Below are 13,107 nucleotides of genomic sequence, written 5' to 3'. Positions count from 1 at the left end.
AGTACAAGTTGGCAACATATAGATACAGTCCCTACCCAACAGTGGGCTCACAGTCTAAAATTATTATTATTATTATTATTATTATTATTATTATGGGTTAGGTATGAGATAATCAGATCAGGCACAGATCCTGCCCCCCACACAGCTCTTGCTTGGAGCCAGAGAGGGAAACAGGTATCTCTGCCCCGTTCTACAAAAGAGGACGACGCAGAGGATGCAAAAACAACAGCGGTTTCGGTTTTTTCAGCTGGACTCTCTTCCTCCCTTCAAGGCCCTGCTGACAGCTCACCTCCTCCAGGAGGCCTTCCCAGACTGAGCCCCTTCCTTCCTCTCCCCCTCGCCCCCCTCTCCATCCCCCCCATCTTACCTCCTTCCCTTCCCCACAGCACCTGTATATATGTATATATGTTTGTACATATTTATTACTCTATTTATTTATTTTATTTGTACATATCTATTCTATTTATTTTATTTTGTTAGTATGTTTGGTTTTGTTCTCTGTCTCCCCCTTTTAGACCGTGAGCCCACTGTTGGGTAGGGACTGTCTCTATATGTTGCCAATTTGTACTCCCCGAGCGCTTAGTGCAGTGCTCTGCACATAGTAAGCGCTCAATAAATGCGATTGATGATGATGACGATGACTCCTACCCACGGATACGATCTCGCTGTATTTCCATCTTTAAAAGCAAAGGACAGCTGTGTGTGTGTGTGTGTGTGTGTGTGTGTGTGTGTGTGTGTGAGAGAGAGAGAGAGAGAGGGATGAAGAAGGGATACGCATTTTTATATCACCTTTTATAAATATGATAAGCATTTCCCGGGAGAAAATGAAAAGGCATATCAATGCCCCCTCAAAGGCAGAGCAAATGACTGTGCCAACGTGGATATTCCAACAGGGCATCTTGTTTCCCGGCTGCTGGCGGTGCCCGGCTTGCTCATTTCCCAGGAGAACGGCAAGAAGTGTCACTGGAATACGTGGTGGCAGACACTGGTCTCCCTCTGAGATTTATTCACACATTCAATCGTATTTATTGAGCGCTTACTGTGTGCAGAGCACTGGACTAAGCGCCTGGGAAGTACAAGTCGGCAACATACAGGGACGGTCCCTACCCAACAACGGGCTCACAGGCTAGAAGGGGTAAGCGCTTTGTTAAGCGCTTACTGTGCGCCAGGCACTCTACTAAGCGCTGGGGTAGAGACAAGATAATCAAGTTGATAATCAAGGGATAATCAACTGTCCCACATGGGGCTCACAGTTTTACTCCCCGTTCCCAGCCCCACGGTAATAATAACGATGGCATTTATTAAGGGCTTACTATGTGCCAAGCACTGTTCTAAGTGCTGGGGAGGTTACAATAATAATAATAATAATAATAATGGCATTTGTTAAGTGCTTACTACGTGCAAAGCACTGTTCCAAGTGCTGGGGAGGTTACAATAATAATAATAATAATAATAATAATGGCATTTGTTAAGTGCTTACTACGTGCAAAGCACTGTTATAAGCGCTGGGGAGGTTACAAGGTGATCAGGTTGTCCCACGGGGGGCTCACAGTCTTCCTCCCCATTTTCCAGATGAGGGAACTGAGGCCCAGAGAAGTGAAGTGACTTGAATGGCATTTGTTAAGTGCTTACTACGTGCAAAGCACTGTTCTAAGCGCTGGGGAGGTTACAATAATAATAATAATGGCATTTGTTAAATGCTTACTACATGCAAAGCACTGTTCTAAGCGCTGGGGAGGTTACAATAATAATAATAATAATAGTAATGGCATTTGTTAAGTGCTTACTACGTGCAAAGCACTGTTCTAAGTGCTGGGGAGGTTACAATAATAATAATAATAATAATAATGGCATTTGTTAAGTGCTTACTACGTGCAAAGCACTGTTCTAAGCGCTGGGGAGGTTACAAGGTGATCAGGTTGTCCCACGGGGGGCTCACAGTCTTCCTCCCCATCATCATCATCAATCATATTTATTGAGCGCTTACGATGTGCAGAGCACTGTACTAAGCGCTTGGGAAGTACAAATTGGCAACATACAGAGACAGTCCCTACCCAACAGTGGGCTCACATTTTCCAGATGAGGGAACTGAGGCCCAGAGAAGTGAAGTGCCTTGCCCAAAGTCACCCAGCTGACAACTGGCGGAGCCGGGATTTGAACCCATGACCTCGGACTCCAAAGCCCGGGCTCTTTTCCACTGAGCCACGAGGACTCAGGTCTCCTAACCCCCAGCCTGAGGGTCTTCCCATTAGGCCACGCTATTTTGTCAAAAGAGAAGTCGACACTCCCGCTTCATGGTCCCGTGAGAACCGTGACCTGACAGGCCCGATGGGCTGCGGGGAAGCAGCTGGAGCCTGTAAGACTCTAAATCTGCACAGAGTCACTCAATCGGTCGATGGTATTTATTGAGCGCTACCATCATCATCATCAATCGTATTTATTGAGCGCTTACTATGTGCAGAGCACTGTACTAAGCGCTTGGGAAGTACAAATTGGCAACATACAGAGACGGTCCCTACCCAACATTGGGCTATGTGTAGAGCACTATACTACACTCTTGGGAGAAGCAGCGTGGCTCAGTGGAAAGAGCCCGGGCTTTGGAGTCAGAGGTCATGGGTTCCAATCCGGCTCCGCCCACTGTCAGCTGTGGGACTTTGGGCAAGTCACTTAATCAATCAATCAATCAATCAATCAATCAATCGCATTTATTGAGCGCTTACTGTGTGCAGAGCACTGTACTAAGCGCTTGGAAAGTACAAATTGGCAACATATAGAGACAGTCCCTACCCAACATTGGGCTATGTGTAGAGCACTATATTACGCTCTTGGGAGAAGCAGCGTGGCTCAGTGGAAAGAGCCCGGGCTTTGGAGTCAGAGGTCATGGGTTCCAATCCCGGCTCCGCCCATTGTCAGCTGTGGGACTTTGGGCAAGTCACTTAATCAATCAATCAATCAATCGTATTTATTGAGCACTTACTGTGTGCAGAGCACTGTACTAAGCGCTTGGGAAGTACAAATTGGCAACATACAGAGACAGTCCCTACCCAACATTGGGCTATGTGTACAGCACTATACTACGCTCATGGGAGAAGCAGCGTGGCTCAGTGGAAAGAACCCGGGCTTTGGAGTCCGAGGTCATGGGTTCCAATCCTGGCTCCGCCCACTGTCAGCTGTGGGACTTTGGGCAAGTCACTTAATCAATCAATCAATCAATCAATCAATCGTATTTATTGAGCGCTTACTGCGTGCAGAGCACTGTACTAAGCGCTTGGGAAGTACAAGTTGGCAAGTGCTTAGTACAGTGCTTAACTTCTCTGGGCCTCAGTTCCCTCATCTGTAAAATGGGGATTAAGACTGTGTTCTAATCCTGACTCTGCCTCTTGTTTAATAAAATAATAATGGCATTTATGAAGCGCTTACTATGTGCAAAGCACTGTTCTAAGCGCTGGGGAGGTTACAAGGTAATCAGGTTGTCCCACGGGGGGCTCACAGTCTTCATCCCCATTTGACAGATGAGGGAACTGAGGCCCAGAGAAGTGAAGTGACTTGCCCCAAGTCACCCAGCTGACAACTGGCAGAGCCGGGATTTGAACCCATGACCTCTGACTCCAAAGCATTGAGCCATGCTGCTATGTGACCTTGGGGAAGACACTTCACAGCTCTGGGCCTCAGTCCCCTCATCTGTAAAATGAGGATTAAGACTGTGTTCTAATCAATCAATCAATCAATCAATCAATCGTATTTATTGAGCGCTTACTATGTGCAGAGCACTGTACTAAGCACTTGGGAAGTACAAATTGGCAACACATAGAGACAGTCCCTACCCAACAGTGGGCTCACAGTCTAAAAGGTGGGCTCACAGTCTAAATCCTGACTCTGCCTCTTGTTTGCTATGTGACCTTGGGGAAGACACTTCCCAGCTCTGGGCCTCAGTTACTTCATCATCATCAACGTCGATCGTATTTATTGAGCACTTACTCTGTGCAGAGCACTGTACTAAGCGCTTGGGAAGTACAAATTGGCAACATATACTTAATCTTACTTAATCTGTAAAATGGGGATTAAGGCTGTGAGCCCCCCCGTGGGACAATCTGGTCACCTTGGAAGCTCCCCAGCGCTTAGAACAGTGCTTTGCACATAGTAAGCGCTTAATAAATACCATCATTATTATTATTACTTTGCAGCAGAATTAGCAGCCCCCCTCCCCTGCCCGTAATGAGCTCAGAAGGCGGGCGGCCCCCTCAGAGGTCCTTCCCTGCCCTGGTTGGTGTGGAACATTCAGCCCCTCTTTGCTCTGCTCATTAGCTCCTTTTTCATTTCCCCTTTTCAGGTCAGCTTTAATCTAGTTTAACGGTGAATTATGCAAACTTCTAGACAGCTCCACCTCTGCTGATGGAACACTTCGGTGGGGCGTTAATAGGTAACCGTGAATTTCAAAACCCAGTAACAGATGGGCTTTGGGGTGTCTTCGCTCAAGTCTCTTCGATCTGGGTGCTTCAATCAATCAATCAATCGTATTTATTGAGCGCTTACTATGTGCAGAGCACTGGACTAAGCGCTTGGGAGGTCCAAATTGGCAACATATAGAGACGGTCCCTACCCAACAGTGGGCTCACAGTCTAAAAGGGGGAGACAGAGAACAAAACCAAACATACTAACCAAGGAAAATAAATAGAATAGATATGTACAAGTAAAATAAATAAATAAATAGAGTAATAAATTTGTACAAACATATATACATCATCATCATCAATCGTATTTATTGAGCGCTTACTATGTGCAGGGCACTGAACTAAGCACTTGGGAAGTACAAATTGGCAACACACAGAGACAGTCCCTACCCAACAGTGGGCTCACAGTCTAAAAGGGGGAGACGGAGAAAAAAACCAAACATACTAACCAAATAAAATAAATAGAATCGATATGTACAAGTAAAATAAATAAATAAATACATAGAGTAAGAAATATGTACAAACATATATACATCATCATCATCAATCGTGTTTATTGAGCGCTTACTATGTGCAGAGCACTGGACTAAGCGCTTGGGAAGTACAAATTTGCAACATATAGAGACAGTCCCTACCCAATAGTGGGCTCACAGTCTAAAAGGGGGAGACAGAGAACAAAACCAAACATACTAACAAAATCAAATAAATAGAATAGATATGTACAAGTAAAATAAATAAATAAATAGAGCAATAAATCTGTACAAACACATATACATATATACAGGTGCTGTGGGGAAGGGAAGGAGGTAAGATGCGGGGGATGGAGAGGGGTGCTTCGCTCCAGTCTCTAGTGTTCAGTGGCTTAAGAGGGTCTTTTTTCCGCATTTTAGAAAGGGACAGCACTGCGGCAGAGGCCAGCTCCCCGGGAGTCCCAACAAAAAGGAAACTGGAGGTGCATCATCATCAATCGTATTTATTGAGCGCTTACTATGTGCAGAGCACTGTACTAAGCGCTTGGGAAGTACAAATTGGTGCAGTTTCCTCGTCCCCCCACCCTGGGATTTTGTAAGGGACCACTGTGGCCAAATTTTGTAGTTGAAAGAGAGGAGATGCAAACTGAGGCGATCCTCCGGGGCAGGTGGGAGAGGACCATCCGACGGCTCCCTTGAGAGCGCTGGGCAAAAATCCCGGAGTCAAAGATCAATCAATCAATCAATCGCATTTATTGAGCGCTTACTGTGTGCAGAGCACTGTACTAAGCGCTGGGGAGGGTGTCTCTATGGGGCGACGCAATAGCATTCATTCATTCATTCATTCAATCGTGTTTATTGAGTGCTTACTGTGTGCAGAGCACTGTACTAAGCGCTTGGGAAGTACTAGTTGGCAACATATAGAGACGGTCCCTACCCAACAACGGGCTCACAGTCTAGAAGGGGGAGACAGACAACAAAACAAAACATGTGGACAGGTGGCAAGTCGTCAGAACAATTCTCACCAGGGCCAGACTTAGGGTACAGGTGGGTGGGCAACAGCTTACGCATAAGACTTGTACTTCCCAAGCACTTGGTCCAGCACTCTGCACACAGTAAGCGCTCAATGAATACGATTGAATGAATGACTCCCCACAGCACATATGTAGCAATCTGTACATATCTGTAATTTATTGTTTTATCTACTTGTATTAATGTCTGTCTCCCCCTCTAGACGGTGAACTCATTGTTGGGTAGGGACGGCCTCTATATATTTCCAACTTGTACTTCCCAAGCGCTTAGTGCAGTGCTCCGCGCACAGTAAGCGCTCAATAAATACGATTGAATGAATGACTCCCCACAGCACAGATGTATCTATCTGTATCTATCTGTAATTTATTGTTTTATCTACTTGTATTAATGTCTGTCTCCCCCTCTAGACCATGAACTCATTGTTGGGTAGGGACCGCCTTTATATGTTTCCAACTTGTTCTTCCCAAGCGCTTAGTGCAGTGCTCTGCACACAGTAAGCGCTCAATAAATACGATTGAATGAATGACTCCCCACAGCACATATGTATCTATCTGTACATATCTGTAATTTATTGTTTTATCTACTTGTATTAATGTCTGTCTCCCCCTCTAGACCGTGAACTCATTGTTGGGTAGGGACCGCCTCTATATGTTTCCAACTTGTACTTCCCAAGCGCTTAGTGCAGTGCTCTGCGCACAGTAAGCGCTCAATAAATACAACTGAATGAATGACTCCCCACAGCACATATGTAGCAATCTGTACATATCTGTAATTTATTGTTTTATCTACTTGTATTAATGTCTGTCTCCCCCTCTAGACGGTGAACTCATTGTTGGGTAGGGACCGCCTCTATATATTTCCAACTTGTACTTCCCAAGCGCTTAGCGCTTAGTGCAGTGCTCCACGCACAGTAAGTGCTCAATAAATACGATTGAATGAATGACTCCCCGCAGCACATATGTATCTATCTGTATATAGCTATAATTTATTGTTTTATCTACTTGTATTAATGTCTGTCTCCCCCTCTAGACCGTGAGCTTGTTGTTGGGTAGGGACCGCCTCTCTATGTTTCCAACTTGTACTTCCCAAGCGCTTAGTGCAGTGCTCTGCGCACAGTAAGCGCTCAATAAATACGACTGAATGAATGACTCCCCACAGCACAGATGTATCTATCTGAATATATCTGTAGTTTATTGTCTTATCTACTTGTATTAATGTCTGTCTCCCCCTCTAGACCGTGAGCTTGTTGTTGGGTAGGGACCGTATCTATATGTTTCCAACTTGTACTTCCCAAGCGCTTAGTACAGTGCTCCACACACAGTAAGCGCTCAATAAATACGATTGAATGAATAAATAAATGAATGAAGTACAAGTTGGCAACATATAGAGACGGTCCCTACCCAACAGTGGGCTCACAGTCTAAAAGGGGGAAAAAAGATGGAGCTTGAGGCCACCCCACAGTGCCTCCTGTTATCCAGCTAGTTGCTGGGAGTTCGGCATCCCACTCGCTTCCAAGGAAGTGAGGTGGACACTGTCATTTTATCCCTTCAATTCAATGCTTTTCCCGTCGCAGGAGCTCAGAGAAGAATATTACTGGCTACAGCGTGAGGGGAACTGCAATCCCGAATAATCCCTTGCTATCTCAAGGAGAAATAATCCCTCCCCAGCCTAACCCCCAATCGAAATTCCGCGGATTGAGTCTCTAACGGACAGCAAGTCTGCAAATATCCTAAATTAAAGCAAAGAAAAGGAGGCAACTGGCACCCAAGGTGATGAATCCTCTTCCCTTCAGTCCTGGAGAAATTCCCTACGTGAGTTTGTTTAATGGATCCTTCTCAAGGAAATCCCAGAACGGCCCAGTCGTTTGGATGCATGACTCAGGAAGCAACCAGATCGTGACATGTCTACCAATTCGGCTGTAATGTATTCTCCCAAATGCTTAGTATGGTGCTCAGCTCCCGGTAAGTGCTCAATAAATTTCATATATATATGAAATTTACATATTCACATATAGAGAAGCAGTGTGGCTCAGTGGAAAGAGCCTGGGCTTTGGAGTCAGAAGTCATGGGTTCAAATCCTGGCTCCGCCACTCGTCAGCTGTGTGACTTTGGGCAAGTCACTTAACTTCTCTGGGCCTCAGTTACCTCATCTGTAAAATGGGGATTAACACTGTGAGCCCCACGGGGGACAACCTGATCACCTTGTAAATTCCCCAGCTCTTAGAACAGTGCTCTGCACATAGTAAGCGCTTAATAAATGCCATTATTATTATTATTATTATTAATGGTAATGTTAAGCACTCACTACGTGCTAGACACTATTCTGAGTGAGGGGGTAATGATAATAATAATTGTGGCGTTTGTTAAGCACTTACTATGTGCCAAGCACTGTTCTAAGAGCTGGGGGAGAGTCAGGGTGGTTAGGTTGTCCCACGTGGGGCATTTTTAATCCCCATTTTACAGATGAGGTGACTGCGGCACAGAAAGGTTAAGTGACTCACCCAAGGTCACACAGCAGACAAGTGGCAGAGGCAGGATTAGAACCTACATCCTCTGGCTCCCAAGCCCGTGCTCTTTCCACTAAGCCATGCTGCTTCTTTAAGGGGTAGATAATAATAATAATGGCATTTATTAAGCGCTTACTATGTGCAAAGCACTGTTCTAAGCGCTGGGGGATACAAGGTGATCAGGTTGTCTCACGTGGGGCTCACAGTCTTAAGCCCATTTTTACAGATGAGGTAACTGAGGCACAGAGAAGTTAAGTGGCTTGCCCAAGGCCCCACAGCTGACAAGTGGCGGAGCCCGGATTCGAACCCATGATCGCTGACTCCAAAGCCCGTGCTCTTTCCACTGAGCCACGCTGCTTCTCCGATCAGGTCGGACACAGTCCCTGCCGCAAATGGGGCTCACAGTCTTAATCTCCATTTTACAGATTAAGTAACTGAGGCCCAGAGCTGTGAAGTGCCTTCCCCAAGGTCACATAGCCAACAAGAGGCAGAGGCAGGATTAGAACCCAGGTCCTCCTGATTCCCAGGCCTACGCTCTAACCACTAAGCATGCTGCGTCTACATTGACTGATTGAGGAGAGAATCGCAGATCCATCTCTTAGGAAAAGGAAACCTTTTTTTTTTCCCCTTTTAAAATGATCCATCACTCCTACGAACTAGGACGCTTGTCTCCATCTTCAAATAAAACGTCCTTAGGGTGACCTCGAGCGATCTGTAAATGAGACAAGTAGACCATTTGTTCCCATGCTCCAGAGAAGCAGTGTGGCTCAGTGGAAAGAGCCTGGGCTTTGGAGTCAGAGGTCATGGGTTCAAATCCCGGCTCCGCCCATTGTCAGCTGTGTGACTTTGGGCAAGTCACTTCACTTCTCTGGGCCTCAGTGACCTCACTGTAAAATGGGGATTAAGACTGTGAGCCTCCCGTGGGACAACCTGATCACCTTGTAACCTCCCCAGCGCTTCAAACAGTGCTTTGCACATAGTAAGTGCTTAATAAATGCCGTCATTATTAATATTATTATTATTATTATTAAGTCACTTCACTTCTCTGGGCCTCAGTGACCTCATCTGTAAAATGGGGATTAAGACTGTGAGCCCCCCGTGGGACAACCTGATCACCTTGTAACCTCCCCAGCGCTTCAAACAGTGCTTTGCACATAGTAAGTGCTTAATAAATACTATGATTATGATTATTATTATTATTATTATTAAGTCACTTCACTTCTCTGGGCCTCAGTGACCTCATCTGTAAAATGGGGATTAAGACTGTGAGCCCCCCGTGGGACAACCTGATCACCCTGTAACCTCCCCAGCGCTTAGAACAGTGCTTTGCACATAGTAAGCGCTTAATAAATGCCATCATTATTATTATTATTGTCACTTCACTTCTCTGGGCCTCAGTGACCTCAGCTGTAAAATGGGGATTAAGACTGTGAGCCCCCCGTGGGACAACCTGATCACCCTGTAACCTCCCCAGCGCTTAGAACAGTGCTTTGCACATAGTAAGCGCTTAATAAGTGCCATCATTATTATTATTATTATTATTCTGCCCCTCAGGATCTGCAGGGCTGGGCCAGCCAGGAGGCTAGGGGAACCCACACACTGATCGGCTCCAGGAGAGATCATCATCAATCATCAATCGTATTTATTGAGCGCTTCCTATGTGCAGAGCACTGGACTAAGCGCTTGGGAAGTACAAATTGGCAACATATAGAGACGGTCCCTACCCAACAGTGGGCTCACATTGTACTAGTTTTACTCTAGAACTAAGAGCTTAGTACGGTGCTCAGCACACGGTAAGCGCTCAATAAATTCCACTGATGCATTGATTTATTAAATGATCTCTGTGGCCACTGACTTCTCCAGCAGGAAAGGGGAAGCAGATCCAAATCTCCGGACATTGGCTCCTCTTCCTTATCCCCAGAAATGCGGAGTTCCCCCGGCCTTCAGCCCTTCCGTAGACGTGGTAAGTTCAACGGATGTAGTCGGACTTCTCTCTGTCAGGTGTGTGTTCTTCCTACGGCTCTATTTGCAAATAATTTTGCAGAGCTGGGGAGCAGCGTGATCCAGTGGAAAGAGCCCGGCCCCGGGAGACGGAGGAGGTATTCCCATTTCCGCCATTTGCCTTCTGTATGGCCTTGGAAAAGGAAACCTTTTTTTTTCCCCTTTTAAAATGATCCATCACTCCTACGAACTAGGACGCTTGTCTCCACCTTCAAATAAAATGTCCTTAGGGTGACCTCGAGCGATCTGTAAATGAGACAAGTAGACCATTTGTTCCCATGCTCCAGAGAAGCAGTGTGGCTCAGTGGAAAGAGCCCGGGCTTTGGAGTCAGAGGTCATGGGTTCAACTCCCAGTTCCGCCAATTGTCAGCTGTGTGACTTTGGGCACTTAACTTCTCCGGGCCTCAGTTTCCCCATCTGTAAAAGGGGAATTCAGTACCCATTCTCTCTCCTACGTAGACGTGGGACTCGGAACCGTACTTGGCACGTAATAGCCGTTTGGCAAATATCGCTATTATTATCTGTCTCCCCGAGACCCCAAACCCTCTGAGGAAAAAGGCCATGTCTATTAGCTCAATTGTACTTTCCCCAGCCCGTGGTGTAGTGCTCTGCACTCGGTAGGCGTTCATTAAATAATACTGATTGTTGCCAATTTGTACTTCCCAAGCGCTTAGTCCAGTGCTCTGCACACTCAATAAATACGATTGAATGAATGAATGAATGAATGAATGCTCTTGCCCAGATGCTTAGTTCATGCAGTGTGTTGCCCTCACTAAGTGCTCAATAAATACAATTTATTGGTGCCAAAGTTCGGAACAGCCAATTCCAGAGATGGCCGTGGCTCTAACCAGGGACCTCTAAGCCCCATAGGACACAGGGGGTCCAATTAGATTTAACTGGACATCGATCAGTCGTATTCATTGAGCGCTTACTAAGTGCAGCGCCCTGTACTGAGCGCTTGGGAGGGCACAATAGATGACGAGCTCGAGCTCATAGACTAGAGGATACACAAGAAGCAGGGGCTGGGAACGTTCCTCTGAGTAACTCATAGAAACCGAGGCTGCAGGGAATCCCCAGAAGCCACTTACATTGCGATTTTCATTATGAATGGGACGATGAGAAGCAGCACGGTCTAGTAGAAAGAGCGTGGGCCTGGGAGACGGAGGACCTGGGTTCTAATCCTGCTCCACCGCCTACCTGCTGTGTGACCTTAGGCAAGTCACTTAATTTCCCTGCGCCTCAGTTTCCTTGTCTGCAGAATCAATCAATCGTACTTATTGAGCGCTTACTGTGCGCAGAGCACTGTACTAAGCGCCCGTTCTCCCTTCCACTCAAACCGTGAGCCCCAGGTGGGACCTGATTATCTTGCATCTGCCCCAGCACTTAGTATGGTGCTTGGCACATAGTAAGCACTTAACAAATACCACATTATTACCATTATTATTATTATCGTGATGATTATTATGACAGAACTCGTTTCAGGGACGATTGCTTGCTTTACAAATACCTGCTGAATCTCTGACCTTCTCTTTTTGGAAGAGGCTTTTCTCAAGGGGAGAGGGCATTACATGCATCTCAAGTGTACAGGGGAGGAGTGTTGTCTGATGGAAAGCATAAGGGATGCAGGAAATGAGCAGACCAAGGATCTAATAACCCCGGGGCTGCCACAGGCCTAACGGGTGACCCCGGAAAACTCACCTCATCTCTCTGGGCCTCTGTCTCCTCATCTGTAGAATGGTACGACAATACCTGCCTCTCCCGACCTACTAAGTAATGCAGCTAAGCAGGGCGAGAGTACTCTGGGGCAGAAACTAAAAGTGCTAAAGAGAGTCAAGATACGACGATGAGCTCCACAATTCCCCACCCTTCCAACGGGATCTGAGTGTCACGGGTGTAAGTACGTTGGAGAAACTTCTTTAAAAATATCCGTGAAAGCAAATTAGATATGGCCACCGGCAGACCTTGTTAGATTGGGGGCTTAGGCTGAATTTCCCCCATCTAATAACTGATTGTTATTAAAGGTGGATTTACCCGGGGAAGAAGCTTTCCCTAAGGCAATCGAAAGGCGTTTTAACCAATTTTCACGACTGTAGTGTAATAAGCAAAATGGGGAAAGGTCTGTCACCATGGAGTTGTCAGTACAAGCTGGAACTCCGGGAGCTCCGTGACACAGCACAAAGCGTAAGCCCCGCGGCGACCCAGGGACGGCTTCGAGGGCACCGAGGTCGCTGCCTGCTCCGTCGAGGGGGAAGCGGTGCGGCCGTCGGAAGCCCCCGACAAATCAGTGAGACCCCAACGGGGAGCTTTTAAGCCACTCTCGTGCGACCCACAGAAAGCCACTACATAACAAGCCACTTGTGATGTCCACGCGGGGCCCAGAAGCAAGCCCAAGCTCTTGACTGGACTTTCAGAACAAAAAGGCCGTCGGGTCATTCGGTCTTTTGAGCGAGTCCACTTGGAGCTACTCCGAGTGATCCTCCTGAAGTTTGTAGCGTTTCGGGAGTTTCCACGAGCTTCCTTAAACCCTACACCCCAAAGAAACGCTGCCGACTCTGGCCATTTAAACAGAAGGGTGCTTATACGTGGGCAGAGCGTTTCACTGGACAAGACACCCAGACCAAGGCAGATTAGTAATTGCAAAACTTCC

General features: G+C 46.5%; 1 protein-coding gene across 3 annotated transcripts in view; it reads right to left on the bottom strand.

Moving 5' to 3' along the window:
* DLG2 (discs large MAGUK scaffold protein 2) overlaps window positions 1-13,107 on the bottom strand; it is a 793,095-nt gene that overhangs the window by 511,866 nt on the left and 268,122 nt on the right. The gene's annotated exons all lie outside the window — the stretch shown is intronic.

Source organism: Tachyglossus aculeatus, chromosome 20, assembly GCF_015852505.1.
Source record: "Tachyglossus aculeatus isolate mTacAcu1 chromosome 20, mTacAcu1.pri, whole genome shotgun sequence".
Classification (NCBI taxonomy): domain Eukaryota; kingdom Metazoa; phylum Chordata; class Mammalia; order Monotremata; family Tachyglossidae; genus Tachyglossus; species Tachyglossus aculeatus.
This window is presented reverse-complemented; position numbering and strand designations above follow the sequence as displayed.